Raw genomic sequence first — 22958 nt, 5'->3', positions numbered from 1 at the left:
AGAGTGCATTTGTGTAGTATTCAGCAGTCATAATTCTATTGTCCATCTGCATGGGTATCATGAAGTTCACCACTTTTGTCTTAAGAAGCATGAAGCTGGCTTTGGAGAAATTATTTACTGTGGTTTCCTTAATGGTAGGTGGGGGCGGGATGCAGATATCTAGGGTGATTTGCTTATGGTAGGATCTGACCGATGAGCAGTTGATGTTAGGTGTGGAACATCAGTCACTCATGTTGATAATGACTAGGTCTAGGATATTGTTGCCCCTGGTGGGGGTGTGGATAACTTGATCGAGGGCATCGGAATTTATGAATTCCAGAAAACACTGAGAGAAGGAGTTGGTACATGAGTAGTTTTCTCAGTTAATGGTGGGGTAGTTGAAATCACCCATTATTAGGGTGTTTGGTTGAACCCTAATATTTTCCAGTATATCAAGAAAAGAGGAGTAGGAATCCTGGGGCATGGTGGGGGATCTGTAGCAAGCTACAATTTGGATTGCAGTTTTGCCTAGAGTTAGTTGCACTTGGATAACCTCTGATGCATTATGCTGCAAAGACTGTAAAAACTGTAAAGACATCTGATTACTCTTTGAATAGAAAAAACATTGGCCTTACTAGAGATGAAAACACTAGACACTAATTTCAAGCCTCCCACATTGGGAATTCTTCATCACGTGTGACTGGGCCTGCTACTCAAGAGGAAAAAGATAATCCAAGAAGCAACTCAACTATTTAAATGTAAAATGAAATGGATGGTATGGATATGCAAGCTACAAGATCAAAACTATCATCTATTGCTTTACTGGAAAATAAACTATAATAAAAAGACAGAATACAACTAAACAGCTTCAAGAAACCCCCAAATCAATCCTAAAACTAAAGTTGGAACATTCATTTACTATGGATGACCTAAAAACTGGTCTTTTACCTTTGCAAACAGTCATGCAAAATTTCTCAGAACAACTATAAGGGTTTGGGAATACTTTGAATCAAATAGCTTCACGCCTTGATCAAACTGAAGCTATAGCACAGGCAAATTAACTTAAAATTGATAAAATACTAAAGGAACTGGAAACGAAAAATACCCTGATTGCAAAAATCCAACAAGCGTTAACAGATCTAGAAGCCAGAAGCAGGCTAAACAATATCTTGATAAGAGGCATTCCAGAAAAGTATGAGCAACATCAGTTAACACATATGCTTAAACAGATCTTTAGTTGCCTGCTACAGAATGGCATGGTTACATCAGAAATAGTCATAGAAAGTGCACATCAGGCACTCCAAACTAACCAAGACCCTGCCAAACCCAGACAAGTACAGGCTAAACTCCTTAATTACCAAGACATCCAAAAAAAATTTCTAACAGCCAGAACAAAAAAGTTTATGACCTGAAATAGCTACAAAATCACCTTAGCTCAAGACCTCCCTATGCAGATTAAACAAAACAGACTACTGTCCCCATACTGTGCATATTTGCTGAACCAGAAAATAAAATTTCAAAGGAAATATCCTAACACTCTGATATTTAATTATAAAGACCATAAATACTCTTCTAACTCACCAAGAGAAGCAAAGGCAGCCTTTTTACAAGCCTTTAATGAAACTCCAGAATCTTTAATTATTGAAGAAACAAATACTGACTGGCTGTTGTGAATGAAAAATAAGTTTATAAGGAAGAAATAGTAATTTTACCAGCCTCACAACTCTTACTGGAAGTGTCTACAGGAAACCTAAAATACAAGAAGGTTCATTGATGTGAACCCCAGTTTCAAGGGGGACTTATTTCCCAGCAAATCTTTCCTCCTTAGCCTATTAAAGAAACAGTACTTTCTTTCACTCAGAAGTGGCTATGTAATGATCCAAAGCTTCCTTAACTTTCTACGCATGCATGCTCTATGACCCACAACAATAACTAACTACACAATGAATCTCTGTAAACTGGAATTGATTAATGTTATGCAGGAATGCTACTAAGCAAGTAAATGGATCTCAGCTGGATCGGAACTACCAAGGGTTTCTTCTATAAGCAGAGAAATAATCATTTGAAGTCAAAAGATGGAATTCTTCTAACAATTAACAATGCAACACAGTACAACTCACTTTGCTGTAAATAAATATGCTAGAAAGAAGAAATATTAAATATGGGAATATATGTCAGCTGAATTGATGGCATTACTTGTTCTCTTGTTTTATTTTCCAAGCCCGCTCATTTATAGATATGGTAAATGATAATTATTGTAGTTATAAAAAAAAAAAAAAAAAACTAACCTTATAGAGCTGGTAGTTTCAGATGTATGATATGCTTGACATGAAGATATCATATTCAAATAATTGCTTAGGTGACTTATTTTTTAGTGTAAGCTGTCTGGTGACCTAACCAGTAAATTTTTGTGATGATGAAAGATATAACATGATAATGGACAAAGCAATGAAGGAAATGAATGATCATACCACATTATAAAAATGCATAGATGGTTAAGCTACTTAAATTTGCAGGTTGATTCTGAATGTTAAATAATTTTTTGTTTTAGTTTTATTAGATGAAACTTCTCTGATCTTATATTATTGCTGAAATAAGTGAGTCAAAAGTTATAACACTACCAAACTATATTCTCTGTTAAGCTGGATGCTTATGTTAGTGTAAAACTTGGTAAATGACATGTTTTTGGTTTTCACCAGCACTCTTTCAAATGGTTGACTTTTTGCTATAAAGGTTAACACATTCTACGCAAACAGATATAACGTTTGGTTTAGAATTGGTTATTAAATACATTTTATTTCTAACCACAAATAGTTGATATGTATTATTATTTTAAAGTAATCTTCCCTGATGTTACTATATCACCCTATATGTGGATGCTAAAATTATTGACTGATAGATGCCCATTCTGGTGAATGGAATACTTCCATGCCAAATTCAGTAACTATCTGTTTATAGAATCTAGTGTGGTGAGCACCTCAAATAAATATTAATGTTTGTACTTCATTGTTAAACATATAATAACCACAGTGTTAATCCAACTCTCTTGCCACTATCCTAAAAAGAGGAGCTGATTGATATTGGTGTGTTGCTAAAGGATAGTGCCTCTAGGAATGGTTATATCTTTGTATATCATTTTTTCAAAATCTATGATGAACCTACTATGAAGAGGTCTAAGGGTTAATATTTCTTTGCCTATTCTAAGTGTTCCTATTACCCCTATACAAGTATGTTATTCTCTTTCAGAAGCATGGGCTAGGTGGATAGACACTGCAGTAGTTCTGAAAGAGTCAAGTGTTACAATTTCAAAAGTTAACTCTACTAATCTGGCTTATCTGGTTCATTATATTATGGAAAAGATGATCATGAAAAACTTACAAAGAGGAGAAAAGCAGAAGAGAAAAATGTGTTTAATCGATTCTTGGGATGTAAATGATCAAGAAAATAAGAGGAAAAAAGTTACTCATGCACTTAGCATTTCCATCTTTCTTCAAGAAACTCACTTGTTAAAAATGAATGGGACAAAGACAGCGGGAGAAGAAAATGTATAAAGTCTATTAGTGCTTCAGGGTATAACTCCAATTCCAAGAGAGTGGGAATATTAATTAAAAAATCTTTTCAGGATCCAATTATTCTTCAGGAATCAGACATTAATGGTAGGTGGTCCCTTTTTGTATCCCAAAACAATCATCTTCTAAAAACTGTTCTATTTTTAAATATTTTTGGCCCATGTACAAAACAAAAGGATTTTATTCTCAAAATCCACAATTCATTGAATAGATTCCCTGATTATTATTATATTTTGGGGAGGTGACTGGAATGCAGTCATTGACCCATCAATTGACAGAACTGGCAGAGGTAATTCATATTGCATCCAAGCTTCACTTTCTTTAGCTAACTTAATGTCTGATTTCAGCCTCATAGATCCTTCTTCTCTAATCAGCAATGTTCCACCAAAAAAAAATATTTACATACTACTCTAAATGCTACAAATCTTGGTCAATAATTGACTTTTTTCTAATTTCAGAAATCTTCTTAAAGGAAGAAACTAAATACTTAATAGAACCAAGATTTATTTCAGACCATTCCAGAATTACACTAAGACTTAAGTGGAAAACTAAAGTTAGTCTAAAACCTGTAGGTTGAAATTGGACCTTGAACCCCTAACATATTGCAAAAAGATGATTTAGTTTAAGAAATAACAAATATTCTAGAAGAAATTCAGAATAGTTTACCCAATACAAATATCCCTTATGATGTACAATGGGCAGCATGTAAAGCTAAGATTAGAGGAATTTTAATACAAAAAACAACATATTATAAAAAAAACTATCTAAAGACAAAGTAAATTAATATGGTAGAAAAGGAGTTACAATCTACTAATGACTCTAAATTAGAATTCCAACTAACTACGCTACAGAAAAAATTATACCAGCTGCACCAACAGCAATATACATTCCAAGAAATGAAACTCTTAGCTAAATATTCACAATGGGCACAAATACCCTCAAAAATCTTAGCGGAATTATTAATATTAAACAAGCAATTCTCAGAATCAAACTTCAAATACCGATTGTGATGAAATCCTCAATCACTTCAACTTTCCAAACATTAGTGACTTACAAGAAAAATATCTAAAAGCCCCTTACACACAACAGGAAATTCTTTATATCATAAACAAATTGAAACCAAATAAACCTCCTGGCCCAGATGGGTATACCATGGACTTCTACAAGACATTTGCTCAAATATTATCAAACATTCTATTAAAATCTTTAATTATATAAGACAACACAGTATCACTGACCTCTACCTGAACAATTCAAAAACAATTTTTATCCCGAAAATAATTCTGATAAATTCAATCCGCTCAACTACAGGCCAATTGCTTTGATAAATGTGTTCATAAAAATTATGTCCTCACTACTAGTGGAAGGTCTTAAAAAAGTTTTAACTCAAATGATATCACCTGAGCAATCGGGCTTCATGAATAATAGATAGGCATGGGGCAATACTTTAATACTGGACTCAATGATCCAACTCATTAAATACAATAAAAATCTGAGATATGGCCTTGTATTAGTTGCATGCAAAGCATTTTATCGTGTTGATCTAAATTTCTTATTTTCAGTACTACCTCATTATAATATACTAATAGAGTTCATAGAAATGATAAAGATATTATACAGTAGTTCACATACATCCCTTTATATAAATAAATTAACCTCAAATCCTATTAAAATTGTAAATGGAACCAAGCAGGGATCCCCCCTTCCCCCTTTCCCCTTATCACTTCAATTTATATATTGAAACTCTCTTTCTCTCTCTCTCTCTATATATATATATATATATATATATATATATATATACCAAAAAATCATACTATCATATTCCTAAAGTTTTAAACAATATGCTTACTCTATTGGCCTTTGCTGATGCCTTGAATATATACTTTGAACTCCCAAATACTGTCTTAAATAACATCTTATCTTCAGTTGAAACATTCTCTAAATTATCTAACTATAAAATAAATAAATAAAAATCTCTTATGTTTCCTAATAAACCCTTCAAGTCATAAATAATCATATTTCCCAGAATCAGATATTGGAATAAAATATGCTTTTAAATATCTAGGAATGACTTTTGAACACAATCAAATATCTAAGAAGTGTAGTAATATAAATAAAACTTGGAGTGACATTCTACAAGATACTTACAGATGGAGCCAAATGAAACTATCGCACCTATCCAAAGCAGCAATAATCAAAATTAATATTCTACCCAAATTACTGTATCAATTTAATGCATCAACTATGACCATTTCACAATTTCTTTTCATAAAATAAATGCTGAACTGTCAACATTTTTTGGTACACAAAACTGACTAGAATTAGCTATATAAAACTTGTCTATCCCAAAGAAAAGGGGGGCCTTGGTTTGCCAGATTTCCAATTATATTATGATATAATCTGTTCTAATAGAGTAATACAAATTTTGGAATTTAACTCCACTTTAAATGAATGGACTCCTTCTTTGGTAAAAATTCTGTGTGAGTATGCTAAAAAGTCTAATATTAATCCAAAAGCCCTTCCATTCCTTGAGCTAGAAAACCATAAGAAACTGAAACTACATGCTTTTTTAATTCACAAAATCAGAACAATCCAAAATCTTCTTGAAACTTTAAAATTAAAAAAGATCCTTACGTTACTACAACCTATTCACATGAACTCAAATATCAAATTAAATAACAATATGATAAATCTGGAAGGATACCCACTAATTAAAATTATAGTTTATGGGATATTCTGAAATACAGAGAAAAATCCTATTAGCCAAGTTAGACTTGCCTTAAATTTACATAAGGGCTATACCATAATACTTAGACAAATCATAGAGATCTTATCAGCTAGGACAGCAATCTCGGAAGTAAATAAACCTGACATCACTACTTGTATAAGACTATTTAAAATTTTATGTGAAAAAAAAAGATGATATCCAATGTTTATAAGTTGATTACCTCAATCAGATACCAATCATCCCTAATATATTCTAAGTATTGCTCTAAAATGAACAAAGAGTTCATGGATGAACAAGAATATCAAGCCATCAAATTTAACCTCAGATTGATTTTATTCAAAAATCATATTTATACACAACTAATGATTAATAACAATGCATACTATACACCAGCAAAGCTCAATACTTTAAACCCCAAAAATCACTCCCCAATGCCTGCACTACTTATATCCCAAAACAGACCTGTTGCATATTTTGTGGAATTGCAACCATGCACACAACCTCTGATGGTCCTTGAAGGCAATATTGGAAAAAATGTGTTATGAAAACTCAACCTTATCTTGGGAGTTTGCCATTCTGCATATCTCTATCCATAAACTCCCACAATTAAATATAAGTATCTTAATTACCCATTTTGCTTTAAATAAATTATATCAAAATTGGTTAGAACCAAATAAACTGACTTGGACAGGCTTCAGAAATGCTAAATATATATCCACACATAAACTCATAACAAAGAACATGAATATACACTCATTACCAGCAGTATTGGAATCTTCTCCTAGAACATATATTAAAATATTAAATTTCAGCTGTTAAGTAATTCTACTTCAACTATTATTGGTAACTACAAAGGTTATTTCTCACTCACAAAGGTGATCCTATGCAGATATATAGCCCTCATTTTGTATATACTGTATAAAGTTTTATTTTAAATTCTTTTTTCTTTCCTTCCATAATGGTTATTTTATGTTGTAAGTGATTGTTCTACTCTTTATTGTTTTTTAAATAATATTGTAATTTTACTTGTCAATTTAACATGTTCTACTTCATTAAAGTAAAATAAAACAATTTTGAAAAAAAAAACAATAATGGGACAAATGGGAGTGTGCCTGGGATGCTGATGCAAAAATACACCAGTAGACAGCCAAATAAATAATAATGGCAGTACATGAGGCCTGGGATAGCAGGTACATTTTTTATTTTATCTGCAACATCTGTAAACACACAGTACATATGTTCAGCTGGGACCATGCTGAAGAACAATTGCATTTAAAAGCCATGCACATACTTATGGATGCAGACATGTGTCACAGCCTGTATGTCTGCACATATATCTGGCAAATATACCTGTTGCAGCACTGACTCAGTAGCTCAGTCTGTTAAATGCATTGCATACAGTACATTTTGCCACACAGTCCTGGTTTTCAAATGCAGTGTGTTGCACTTCAATTACATTGTTATGAAGACAGCAAGTAATGACTGAGTCATGCAGTTTTAATCCCCATAGGTTACTGCTACTGAATTATCTGCTACCCAGTTTTGCAAGTCAAAGGCCTGCAGATAGGGACACACTGCACATATTCATATAGCCTAACTATATGTCACCTACTGCTCTGCTATTGGCACTGTTGCATAACAGATGTACCTTAAGCACATGCCTCAATTGGACTGTAAAGGGTACTCTCACCCTGGCTCTGCTGTAATGACAGGGCTGCCACTGCTGCCACAGTTACACATACAGCTCACTGGCCTCCAAAGTGTTCACACCCCCGCCCATGTGTCCTAAAGCATACACAGCTGTATGTAAAGGTAGGTGCTACAATCTGACCATACCTCCTAACCCCTATAACAAAGGATCCAGACACAAGCATACATAAGGGGGGCAAAGGCCCAGAGATAGGAACATCTTTCACAGTTTGCCCCTACAAAGATAATAAGTTAATAGAATAGCCGCTACTACATTAGCATGCATATTCTAATGGGTATGAAGTGTGACACTCACATGTCTCTCTCCCCTCACTGATCTCAACCCACAATGTTTGCCAGTGAACTGCCATATGACCACACTGTCATGGGATACTGACCAATCATATGAGGCAAAACTGTGGACATACTTCATACATCTCTACAGTGATCAGTAGTTGTAGTTGTCTCTGTGATGCTGTAGTCTCCACACCTCAGTAATGTCCATCTCAACAACTAAGAAAGGGGCCAAGGCCTACATGAAGGTCTCGTATATTGTACAGTGGTGCCATGTCATTGGCTAATGATAGTGCAATTCAGCTGTTTTAGATGCAATTAGAAATTCTGATCCACAGATTGGTGCAAAGGCAATTACCTGTTAATGAACATTACCTACAAAAAACAAGTAGATGCTTATGATGAACAGGTCTGTATGTGGTTTTACTCACACAGACAGTGTATGTGCAAAGCATTTGCAGAGGAATGCTTCAAAAAAGGAATATGTCACTCTACTAGGTATGCACTAGATTTCTCCATAAAATGGGATGCAGATGGGAGGATGGAGGTATGGGGAATAGGGATTACATCAGTAGGCTTGTAGTAGATCTATGATATTGACATGTCAGTTATACTTTGCTGTCCAACACCTACAGGCATGCCTCCCAACTGTCCCTGCTTTGAATCACATCTCTGCTCTGTCCCTGTCAATCCCTCCTACAACAATCAGTTGTTGTAGTAAAGATAATGGATTACACATAAGACATAGTAACCCTAAGGGTGTACACTCCTGTAACATCAAATGATGTACTGTAATTCACCTCCTCTTAGTCTGTCAATGTCACACATAAATAGTTCTAACATTGTACAAGTGTCCCTGAATGTCCCTGATTTACTCTGGCTAAGTCCCTGTTCTGTGTTCATTCATCCCTGTCTGGATGTGAGCTATGCCTAATATACCTCTCAACCTCCTACAGTAAGAAATCAGGACAAAGCCATAATTAATGGGGGGGGGGGGCAAAGGCCCAAACTCAGCCAAACTCAGCTCATCTCAAACTCAAGCTCAGCTGTCAACTGTTTGGCACAGCCTAGGCCTCTGGCACCCCCACACCACACCCTGTGCACATGATGATACCTATGTCACACCCCTGCCATCCATGCCATTAATCCAGGGACCTGCAAATGTGTCTGATACACAGGGTGACTATATTACTTTACATGTGTTTGTGTAGTGCAGTAGTGTTATACCATGGCAGATGCTGTGGGCCATGACAGGTACTGTATGCTGACATGTGTCTTGACTACACATCAAACTTTGTGTATCTTTGTTGTCTGATAGTACACTGGTGATAGTGTTACAGAATGGCAGGTGTGTCATGGACCTGTGTGTGTTTCTGTCCCAGGACGCTGAGTAGTTCAACTATGGACACATGGGGGCAATACAGCATCACAGGATGGCAAAGCATCACAGCAGAAATATGGCATCAGCAAGGTATGCCAGTATATGTGCATAACTCCCTGGGTACATATGTTTAGAACATTATGTCAGGGACAATGGGGACAGTTGGCATCATCATGCTTTCATATCCCGTGACAAGGTCTGCTATCCTTGATAAGTGTCACTTATGTATGCTGCACATACAAATCTAGATGGTGGTGGACATCAATTGTGCTTATGTAGATGAGAGCAATTTAGGGCCAGCAGCTAGTCACAGGTCCATAAAATGCATAACCAATGCATAGACATACGCTGGAAGGCAACGTCTTTAGTGCTGCAAGGGGATATATTTGCACACACACAAGTGGGATGCTGTGAGATTAGAATCCCTACCTATCTAGTAATATACACTACAGCATGCAGTACTTATCACATGCACCAAGGAGCTTATCTGATATGTGTGTTAGCCAGCGCTCTTAAGGTAGATGCCATAAGCAGGCCTTGTAAAGGAAGCCAGTGATAAGGCCAGCAGCTAGTCACATGGCCTTAAAATGCATAACCATTGCAGAAAGATAAGCCATATGGGCATGTATGTAGTGCCACAAGGGGATATATGTACACACACACACACACACACACACACACACACACACACACACACACACACACACACACACACACACACACACACACACGTTGGATGATGTCAGAATAGAAACCCTACCTATCTACTGTTACACACTACAGTTTACAGTACTTATCTTATGCACCACAGAGTTTATCTGTTATTAGATTGTCAGACAGCACTCTTAAAGTGGATGACATCAGCAGGCCTTGTAAAGGAGACCCATGTTTAGGCCAGCAGCTAGTCACAGGGAATAAAATTCATAATCATTGCACAGAGATAGCCCATAGGGGCTTGTCTGAAGTGCTGAATGAGGAAATAATTACACATGCAAACAAATTGGATGATGTGAGATTAGAACCCCTACCCATCTACTGTTAAACACACACAGCTTACAGTACTTATCTCATGTGCCACAAGTTTATCAGTTGTTAGATTGTCAGCCAGTGGTCTTAAGGTGGATGACATGAAAAGGGCTTGTAGAGGAGGGACTTTAGAGGCCAGCAGCCACTCATCATCATCATCAGCCCCCTTTTTCACATTTTTCTACATGGGGTCAGGGTATCATGTTAACTGTCGACAAGTCTTTTGATTCAGTGCCACACTCCTACCTTCTTCCACACTCATGCCTGACTGTCTTCTTTCACACAATCCAGCCACCTCTTTGTTGGACATCCTTGCTTCCTCTTACCTTATTCCCTGTCTGTCCCAAATCTTCCTCACCAGATTGCCTTCTGCTTTTTTACACATGCTCAAACCTCTTAGTCTGTTCTCTTTGATCTTTTCTGCAATTGGAGCTTCTTTGGCTTCTTCTCTAATGCCCTCATTTCTTTGTCTGTCCCACAGTCTGCATCCTATCACCTTTCTCAAGCACTTCATTTCCATCACCTCTAGCTTCTTCATTAGTTCTGCCTTTACTGCCCAGGTTTCTGTACCATACAGTAGTACTGGTCACACCATTGGCTTGTACACCTTACTTTTCAGCTTCTTTGGCATTCTTCTGTCATAGACTATACCTGATACTCTATGCCAGTTGGCTGCAACCCCTCTGATTCTAGCTTTGACCTCTTCATTCAGACTACCCTTCTCCTCAACTACTCCCAGATACTTGAAGCTGTTTACCTGTTCCACTATCTTCCCTTTCATCTCTATTCTCATCTTCTTCTGATTTCCCCAATTTATTAATAAAGAATAATGTCCTGTGGCAACTAAACAACTCGAGTGATATGCACGAAGCACCAAATAACAGGACAGCTAATCCAGACAGTTAGTTTCCTTTATTCTCTCAACCAAACGAAGATGTAAAAATGAGGTTTAGCGCTTTCATCTAGATAACTAGACTTCCTCAGAACATTAATAATAACAATTCTCCCCATTATATACCTAAAAAGCCCGCCATTTACATCAATCATTCAATTTTATATGCAAATGTCTATCAAAGTTTAAAAATGTAAAGATGTGTAATGTATTGTTACACTTTATATCTTTCATTTTAAAGTTAAAAATAACGCATATCTTGAACACCGAAAACATACAATTAAAAACTTACAATTATTGTCATATATTTACAAGCTAAAAATTAGAACTAAACTGTGATTACTTCTAACAAGATGAATTCCTATTTGGGTACAATAGATGTTAAAAATTCAAAATTTCCTATGTGTAACACTTTTATAAAATATCTCATATGCAATGTTAACCATTCCTATACATGCATTCTCCAATATTGGTGTATTAGATAATAGCATGTAAGAATTTTTATGTTGTTGTTATTTAAATTATACAAATTATACACTTTAACCTGCAGGTTACAGAAACAGCAGCAAATCAATACAAAAATTCAGAACTACTGAATATTTTTCCACCCATTCCTTATTGTATAAGCTAATAGTCTAGCAACACATACACTATCTTCTAAACATACATATTGTGCAATGAATGTATAAGCCTGTATCTATATCACATATAGAGATATGATGTTGTATAGATACTGAAAAACAAAATAATGCAATCACACATCCACATACTCTATTTCATACTCCCATTCATTAGACAAGTGATTTTTATGTTAAACAAATGATTTTATATTAGATAAATGATTTTTATATATAGTTTTTATGTCCTCACTAAGGGTTTGGTGGGAATTACTTCATTTAAGAGCTGCCATTTAATCTCCTTTTCACTGACTAATGCTTTAATGTCACCCCCCCCCTGGGGTTGGGTGTTATAACCTCAAGTATAGCAAACTTAAATCCTTCACATCCTTGGCTATAAATCATATGACGTGACAAAGCATTATTGATGTCCTGTTTGTTAATACAGTATATGTGGTCATAGATTCAGTTTTTGAAAAAACGATCCGTCTTCCCCACATAATAGCTTTGACAAGTGTCACAAATAGCCAAGTAAATCAAGTGTTTCGTCGAACAATTCCCATGTCTAAATGTGATTTTAGTATGTGTAACATTATTTAAAATAATGTTTGTATCTTCAAATATGTATCTGCAATAATTGCAGTGACGACATTTCTTTGTGCCTACTTTTTTCACATTATCCAATTTGTTGTAATTATATTTTATTTCTACAATTCTTTTCAGACTATTCCCTGCTTTGTAGACAAATTGTGGCCTGTATGGTATCTTTTCTTTTATTGCTAAATCACTTGTTAATATATTCCAATTTTTAGTGATGATACCTTTGATTTCATTTGTATATTTTCCATATTTGAATATACATGCTTTCTTATACTCATCACCCTTGACAATTCTGTCCTTCTTATTAGTTATACCTATTCCAATGAGTGGTGTATATTGTTTACCCCATTCTTGTGATACATATGTTGTAATGTCCCTAACCATGGCAACTGGATATCCCTTTTCTATGAATAAACCTCCTATAAAGGACAATTCCTTTTCCATATTTTCCCTTACTGATGTCATTCTTATACACTGGCCTTTGACTATATTTATAAGTATCCTTTCTATAGATTTTGGACTGAAATGTTTGTCCATCATTGTATATATATACATCTAAAAAATTAATGCCACTATAGTCAAACTGATATGTAAACTTAAGATAACTAGTTGTACCATTAATATAGTCAATAAACCTTGTCAAATCTTTGACATTACCAACCCATAATAGGAAGATGTCGTCTAGGTAATGGACATATGTTTTGATGTTCTTCATCCATATGGAATTGTGTATATATTGTCCCTCCCAATCCAAGAGTACTAAATTGAGCTGCTCCCATCACCACACCATTACTCTGTCTGTAATATTCTCCTTCAAAATAGATATAGTTGTTGTCTAATATTATATCCATAAAGGAAGTGTGTAATGAAATTTCCTCTTGGTCTAGTCCACTATACTTCCATAAGCTATTAATAAAGCTATTGAGTCCTTCCCCAATTTATTGCCATTACCACCATCTTATCTGTGCTTAGTTTCATCCTATGTGCCTTCAGATTTGGGACATAAAATGCATAGCCATATGGGCGTGTCCATACTGCTGTGAGGGGATATATTAACACACGCACACGAACACACACACACACGCACAGTTGGGTGATGTGAGATTACAGCTCCTACCTATTTAGGTATTACACACTGCAGCTCACAGTACTTATCGCACGCACCACAGGTTATGCCTCTTGTATATGTTGATGCAGGCACAATACTTGTGGAATATCCAAAGTGGCCTTTTGTTAGACAGCATATGTGACCAGCAGATTGATACTGCTTGGTACTGTTATTATATCTAGTGTCCTAGGGGTGGGGTACGTGGTAATATCCCTGCTATGTGTGTACACTTACCTGTCTGGCCATATGTGACTGTTTGCAGTTTGATAGGTGGACATGTGACCTGGGACAATATGGCCTGTCCAAGGCATGCATTGCACCCATTGTACATTTCACCACCTGGATACCTCTGTCTGTCTACAGGGTGACAGTCCACAGGCACAGGGATCTATGGGTGAGTGAATTATGTACCATTGTGGCTTTGGTCGGGTTCTATCAGATAACTGCTGTGATGTGTGTTTTGACATTCCTACATCACCACCCATATCTATATAAATGCATATAGCAGGGATGTCTCCTTAAATGTTGTGTGTGCACATTATATAAATGTGGGGAGTCTATGTATCATCGTACTTTATATAGCTATATATACCTCTTGTTATTATATATATATATATATATATATATATATATGCCACATACTGATAGAGACACTAATCAAGTGTGAGGAAGAAAGGCAGATATCTATACTTAGTTGTATGTATGTACAGACATATTTTCACATGGCAGGTCTTTAGGCGGTAGAGGCAACAGACTTGGGCTCAAGTTAGCAAAGTGTAGGAGCATGCCCAGTGTGATTGTCAGTACTTACAAGGTGACTCCATGCCAGAACTACCTGTATTCCAGTCCAGGATTATGTGTTTTGCAGGCCATTGGCTGCTGCACCTGTTACCACAGTACTGCAGTTCTCTGATATTGTCCAAGGCATTCCTTAATATGTGACATACCTCACAAATGTACAGAGCTTCACAGACTGTCCAGAAGTTTGCCTCATATTTTCAGTCCATTTCACATAACACTGTGGTTTTCTGGCAAATTAATGGCAAATCAGTGAAGACTGAAGTCAATAAATAATGACAGACATTTGAGTTTCAGACTCCATATACATCAGGGGGATGCAAGTTAATGCAAGACCTGTTATTCTATTGGCATTCTACATTTATAGGAACAACTATTTAAAATCTGTCCATATTTGTGGGCTTTGGTCCCACTTTTATTCATGGCTTTGGCCAGATTTCCTGCTCCAAGAGGTTGAGAGATATGCTGTGACTGGGGTACATGATGTAACACCACACACAATGTGACTGCCTGCATACCTCTCCCTTTACATGTTTTTGCAGAATGTCCAGCATTTCACCCCATATGTCTGCTGTGTTACTCATATATTTGTGGTTTTCAGGTACTATATTGTAAACAGCCATCACTGACTTTTTGTAGCTACTGACACAGTTAAGTGATGGCTTTTACATCCTGCAGCTAAAATGACCTGTGGCAGCCTGCTCTTATACTAGCCACCGGCTAGGTTACTCAGAGCATGTATAATGTCTGTCTGTAGGTATGGCCCTTTATTCCCCCATTCACTCTGGTTTTGTCCAGCTTTCTTACAGTTACAGATTGTGTGTTTATGACAGTCTGTGGGAACACCACAATATGGGTACCTGACATGAAAAAGATGTTAGATGCTGCCAGATTCGAACCATCACCACCATCACCCATGCTACTGTCCCTAGCTTAGTGAGCCACACCAGCCACCAGACAGAGAGGTTTCATTCCTCACACTATCAACAACATACAGGAATTGTCTGATCTGCTGGTATGTCATTGCAGACTTACTGCTACAGCAGTTGTATGGGGACACTGATGTGTTTGGAGTGGGGGACGACCAGCTTATGCTCTGCTGGCATAGACAGTCATGCAACTGTCCTGTGACCCCACTGTTTGGCATCTCCCTGGAATAATGTTGTGGAGTTTCCAGCCATGTGGCCTAGTGGATATTATGGGGCACATACTAGTAAACAAAGTACTTGTTGTCCCAAGTGGCTATTAGATCTGTACAAGTAGCTGAGTTGCCCACTATATATCTCTGCAAGTAGCCTAGTACCACACTATATATAGCCCACTATATTCCCTTGCATACATGCGGCAGGTCCATACATATGCTACCATATTGTAGTACCCCTTACAAGTAGTGTATAGGAGAGTGACTTACCTTGCAAATGCAGCAGTTGAAAGACCTGCAGTTTGGGGATAACTCTGTCTGATGCACACAGTCCACAGCCAATATATGGTGAGGTACAGGTTGTGTGATCTGGCTGGCATCATTTTTACTAATATGGATGTGAGTTAGACTAAGGTGTCAGTCCCTAGGGCTCTAGGCTGTCAGTGCATGTGCTATGCATTGTTTCTTGGCCAAGGCCAGGGCATACTGGGCACACCTACATCTGCCTACAGGGGCAGCCTTAGAGGGTTCCTCCTCCGAGTTCCCCTGTGGGTGAGGCTGTGGTAACCTAGTCAATGGTGGGGGGCTGTGTATCCCTTCCCTTTGTTGATCCTGCTGCAGCTGTTTCTACAGGATCATATTGTGTAGCATGGCACATACTGTGAATATCTGTGCACATGTGGCTGGAGAGTACTGCAGGGCTCCACCAGATATATCAAGGCTCCAGAACTGTGACTTCAACAACCCAAACACACACCCTATGATGCTCCTAGTTTGCATGTGTGCCTCATTATGGCATTCTTTGGTGGTTGGGTGTGCATTTCTGATGGGTGTCATCATCCATGGTTCCAGGGTGTAGCCAGCATCCCCAAGTAAATGGCCATGTGGGATGTCCCTCTAGCAAACATCTGATATTGCTGTGATGCATGCCAGATATGGGAGTTGTGATAACTGCATAACTGCCAGGGCTGCCAGCACACACATTCATGATAATGCCCTGGCCATTGCACATGACCTGGCAGTTAATGGAGTGGAACCCCGTGTGGTTGATGTAGATTCTACCGTCTTCACCATGTGGTGCCTTGATGTGTACATGAGTGCAATCTATGGCACACAGTACTTCAGGGTAGTGTTCTACATGTTAGAAGAGTCACATGCTGCTAGCCATCTCTTCAGGGATGTGGGGAAAATAAATGTGCTCACTGGCATGTGGTAGCATGGCATACAGGAACTGGTGGAGTACCATGGAAGCAGATGCCTGTGAGACCTCCATCATGTCCTTAGTTGGTCTTTGGAAGGTACCAGTAGCTAGTATCCTAAGGGCTACACATACCTATGTTTCCACTGGGATGGGTTTCCTCTGTTGGCTCTGGGTCTGAGTTAAGGTTGGCAGAGCTCAGTAAGTTCTTGTAGTATGTCCCTGTCCACCATGTAGCACTCTACAATCTCCAGCTCATGTAGCTCCTAGTAGATTACCCTGGGCCTGAACACTCTTTTACTTCTCAGTCTAGGCCTATAGTTAGCATCAGCAGCAGCTGCATTGACCTCAGCATCTAGCACATACATACAAATGCAACAGACCTGCAGCAGACCCTAGCTTTCTCTCAGTTAAAATTCCGAAGTCTGTACTCCAATGGTGCAGAGTATGGGGGAAAAATCAGATTGTAGGGTGTATCCAACCTTTTTAGTGCTCTGCTGTAGGTGTACCCTTTGTGGTTGGCTACCTATGATGCATTCCATCTGCCAATACATCATTAAGGGGTTTAATGGTCCTAGTTTAAGTGAAACAGGGCATATCAGTAATTAATATATCATCGTCAATGTTTTTTTACAGCCTTCCTTGCTGAGCAATGTGGCGCACCATGCAAATCTGTGTTGCAAAGATAAAGCTTAGCAACACACCTAGTACTGCAGTGGTGGTGCTGTGGTAGCTTTATCACCTCACAGTAAGATGTTGTCCTGTTCAATTCTCAGCTAGAGCGTCTTCTGTGTGGAGACATGCGTGAATGGGTGTACCTTCATTGAAGGTTATGCGTCAGAGCTGACAACTCGGCACGTAACAATCTACTGACAATCATTAGCGGACCGGAGTTCTGCTCTGGCGAGCCCTAACTGGGAAAAGCCAAAAGACACAGGTTAGTAGACACACCCCCATGGAAGGTTATGCTCAGCATGGTGATTTGCTGTGCAAACACACACAAACATAATAAAAATGCAGCTCAGAAGTACACACAGCTTAGCAGTCAGTGTGCATGCTTAGCTCAATGGTGCACCACATAAACAGGTGCAACCAAGCTCCAATGAGCTTAAAAGTTTGGGGACACACCCCATTTTGATGTCAGCTACCTCTTTTGTAGACATCAGAATGGTTCTGTGCCTACACAGATGGGATCTGTGGACACAGTGACCCATTTGTGCTATTCAGTAACCCCCAGCTCATTTGCAGACAGATCTGTGCAGAGTACCTGGAAACTACACAGTTTCAGGCCCTGCCTTGTTAGCAACCACAGCAGTCTAACATTGTACATACTCCACACAGGGTTCTATAATGCAGTACTGTCACATACTCACAAATTCTGTTTTTTTACAATCTTTTTATATTTTTTCCATAATGGCATGTTTGCACACTGCTGCCCACTGTGCAAACATACCCAGGGTATTAAAAAAAAATAAAATTATTTTACATTATTTTCCATACAGTTTTGGACACATGGTGGTTGGTTTTGCACATATCTGTGTCCTCTATGCTATTTCTGCCACTGTAAGAACACTTTTACAGCCCCTTGTGTCATTTCTACATCCTGTACATGGAATTTTTCTGTGTACATTACAGACACCAACACAGGCTCTGCATGACTGCCTATCTGCTTGCTGGATCACTCTACCTGCCTCATTTTCATACATACACTTCATCTGCTTATGAGGTGATTTGCATGCCATAGACATTTCCGTGTTTGCATGCTCATGCACAGCCTTCAGCTCTGTTTACTGGATCTCACATCTGCTTACTTCCGTGTAAGCACCATGCCACTATGCCTACATGGCAAATAGGTCCATGTAGGCTTTATTGAATTCCCCCCTTTGTCTTACACACTGTTACACACATACACATTATGCACACACGTGCACACATGCAAACACACACACACACACACACACACACACACACACACACACACACACACACACACACACACACACATACACACACACGCACCCAGTTATTTTTGGGCAAGTGAATAAAACTTAGTGCAGTTTTTAAATTTTTCTGAAGGTAATGTGAACTTTTTTAATTTCTGAAGAAAATGTAGTATGAAACCTTAGCATAGGTAGTATAGTTTACAAGTAAACAAGATCTTATTTATGAAATAGTCTGGATGGTGTAAGAGAGAGGGTAGTATTATGACAGTCCTGAAAGTTGATTTTGAAGATAGATTGTGATGTGCACATGGGAGTCATGTATGAAGTATGCAATGGTATTGTGCTAAAGTTAAATTTGTGTGTGTGTGTGTGTGTGTGTGTGTGTGTGTGTGTGTGTGTGTGTGTGCGCACGCACGAGTGTGTGTGAGAATAACCAGTCAAGGGTATTCTGCAATATTCTAGAGAGCTGAGAGGTATGCACAGCACACCTAACATCATACCTTAGCTCAGATGCCTAAAAATATTGCATAAATAAGTAACTATTTCCACAGAAACAAAACACTTTATTCAAAATGCAACAAGCATGAAGCTACCAGCAGTATAACACATAGATATAACCTGTTTCCCCACTGCACAAACGTAATGGTCAATACTTGAAAAGTAGTGCTGTGTAAAATAATAACATACCCAGTTCAATATTGATTAGATTACAAAACTGAATATGAATGCATTTACATTGGTTTTATCCTGTCACAGTTGAAGCCTAGGAAAAAAAATGAGAGCAAGTCTCTGAAGAAAGGCCGCCACTCTTCAGTTTTTCCAACTCTGTCACTGTTTACCTAACATGACATCTTGATGGGGGACATTTTCACAGAAAGAAAAGATTCAGAATGCTAAGGGAATCTGTCTTGACAATTTCAGCTAGGAAAGAAATAATTCCACCAAACGAAAACATGCATAACAGTTACCACTATAGTAAGTAATACTAATATTGTAATGCATGCAAAACAAAATCACAATACTTGAAAGAGTGTCATAAATCATTTTTATATTAAGAGTTCAGTATACTGCTCTGACAAAAACTTTCCCCAACCCAATACTTTAAAGAGGCATCCTGTTTCACTGATGATGGTCAATGCATTGTGCTTGCAAGTCCAATAAAGCCAACTACACCACTAAAAGAGTAATGTTATCATTATCTATGCATTTGGTTTGTTTGATTTTACTAACCTTGTTAGGTATGCTTTTTAAATTGCTATTAACTAAAAAGCAGGCAAGATTTTTAGCATCTGAAAATAAGGTCTTTCAAGCATAATAGTGCAGTCATTTCAAAGTAGTATAATATCAGACAGACAAAAACATGTAATACTGCAATATGTAATGCAACATTCTCCAGAGGTAAAACTGTACACACTATTTAATTTTTAACATAATTTAATAATATATCTATCACAGAATGTCCCTTGGAAATTAATCCAGAAAAATTAACAGCAATCCTATGCAACTTAGAAACACTATTTAGTAAAAAGTGAGACATTTATGCAAAAATGTAGAATTCATATGTGAATAAAGCATCTCTGCAAACTTTCCTTGATTACTTTGAGTGGCCATAGATTAACACAATTTATTCCAGAGAACTGGCACTAGATAATAAAACAAAGCCCCTCTCCGTCACTGAGGGTAGGGGAAAACTGGCTGCCTTGGGTGTTCTTACTCTGTTTTTTAGACTTTACTGAAGGAAAGTGCATGTGTTCATGTAGGAGCATATGTATTAAAGAGAATACAGTTCTTGTGTCTTTTTTGATTTAAGTGGGAACCATCTTAACTGCTTGTAGACATTGTAGTGATAATCTTCACTCAGTAAAGCTTGTAGTGCAACCAGATATATGGAATTAAATAATTTTCTGAGAGTAGAGACAGTCTCATGAGGTGATTAGAATACTTCCTGGAGATAATAATCACGTTATGGATAAAAACACATCTCCCAATCCCCACTTTGAGACGTTACTTCTGAAGATGACCCTGTCTACTTTGTTGGTCGAGTCAGTGTTAGGATTCACCATTAGTTTCAGCAAACAGATATCTTTTATTTATAACAGCATGACATCTCAGCATAAACAATGTTACCACTTCAGCATCTCACACCCAACTGACTACAACTTCGTAATCGTAGTGTATTATGAAGGTATAAAGATACAAGGGGTACTCCATACAGTTAAAGTCAATGGCAGTTTACACAATATATACACAAGTAATTTAGCAGTTTTATGCCACATATAATCACAGTTATACCATCTTCATATATAAGCAAGTAGTCTGTCTTTGTCTGTATTTAACACAGGTGCTAAACTCTGCTGATTGTCACACTGTTAAATATTTGAAATGTAACTTTTAATATAATTTGAATCTACATAATATCAAGGTAAGTAATTATTTAGTGGAAAAAGTTTGTCCAGAACCATAGCTAGGTCACCTGGTACCCTAAGCAGAAATACACACACACACACACACACACACACACACACACACACACACACACACACACACACTCACACACAGGCGCGTGTGCACATGCAGTCTTCTGTTCATTACAGGCTGCAAGCTACAAATGTAACAAGCAGCTTGCTCTGGTTAAATCGCTGCACATGGAGTTCTGGCATTCATTTATGAAGCCTATACTACATTTCTACACCAACGTATCTCCTGATGGCTACCTCTTACAGCTTGTATCCATGGCAACCACCCTCTGCTCCCTTCTCCCATCAGTTATGGCTCTGTTTTTGTCAAGTACACAGTCCTTCTCCTGTTTATATTAATATCATCTTTTATTGTTAGAATAACTTTAACTCTTGGCTCAGTTACGTGTTAATAGACAGCTTAGCAAGTTCAGGTCTGAACTTGTCTTAAATGATATTAAGACACCCAAATATAATGTATAATATAAAGGGAAAATTTACAGCATGAAGTAATTTATGAAAAAATAAAATAAGTTAGAGCAACAGTCTTTGAAAAGCATGCATGAAGATAGTTTTACAATTTTCTAGCAATAAATTTGCCAGATGTGTAGCTTATAAATAGTGAAATAAAAGAAAGGCATATGCAAACAATGAAAACTTCTGAGTTTCCTAATACACACAGTCCTTTGTATGCTTTTCTTGAAGCATATCATTGCAATAGCCTGTCACCAAACCATTATATCTATTAATATGTAAAAATGCAACTCCACAATCTGTAAGAAATGTTATGTTAGTGCTGGCCATTTCCTATTACTAATTTGCCATCGCTATAAGGAGTACTGACTAAAGAAATACTCTTCTAAGTGACTAACATTTAGAGTCGCAGTCTGGGCAAACTTCAAAATAATAAATACATCCCAGAGTTTGTCTGCAAGACCTGAGTGAAATAATTGCCACAGATTCAGAGGCCTATCTGTCCTTTACAAGCAAGTGTTTATCATTCTGTCACTAACAATGAGCAAACTCATCTTGAAAGTTTGAAGCAATTTGTCTTCAGTTATGCAGGTACACAGACTCTTAAGATCAGTCTAGGTAATCAAGTATAACATAAAACAAACTTTAATAACTCTTTGCAAATAAAAGCCTTTTAGACTAGAGTAGAGTCAGTTCATGCAAATATGCCTTTTTTAAGTAAGAAAACATTGCTATGGATAAACTGATTATAGAAAAACAGGTATCACATTCCACTTCTCATTTACTGCTCTGTTAGTTGACCCCTGTAGTTGAGATCATAACTTCTCAGAAAACAATTGCTGAAAGATTCTGAGAGCATCTTATTTCATTAAGCTGCAAATGCCTTGAACTACAGCTCTTGGTAGCATCAGACTAATGATTTGTTGATACTGTATCTGCAGATTAAATCTCTGGTGGAGCTATTTAACTCATTATCTGATCATAATCTGTTACCCCTTAGGAAGTTATATTTTGTTACTACAGATTGTTTCATCAACTATTATTTCACACTAAGTATACCTTCAC

Source organism: Protopterus annectens, chromosome 5.part0 (assembly GCF_019279795.1).
Source record: "Protopterus annectens isolate FY-2018-M chromosome 5.part0, PAN1.0, whole genome shotgun sequence".
Lineage (NCBI taxonomy): Eukaryota > Metazoa > Chordata > Ceratodontiformes > Protopteridae > Protopterus > Protopterus annectens.
Note: the sequence above shows the minus strand (reverse complement) of the source record.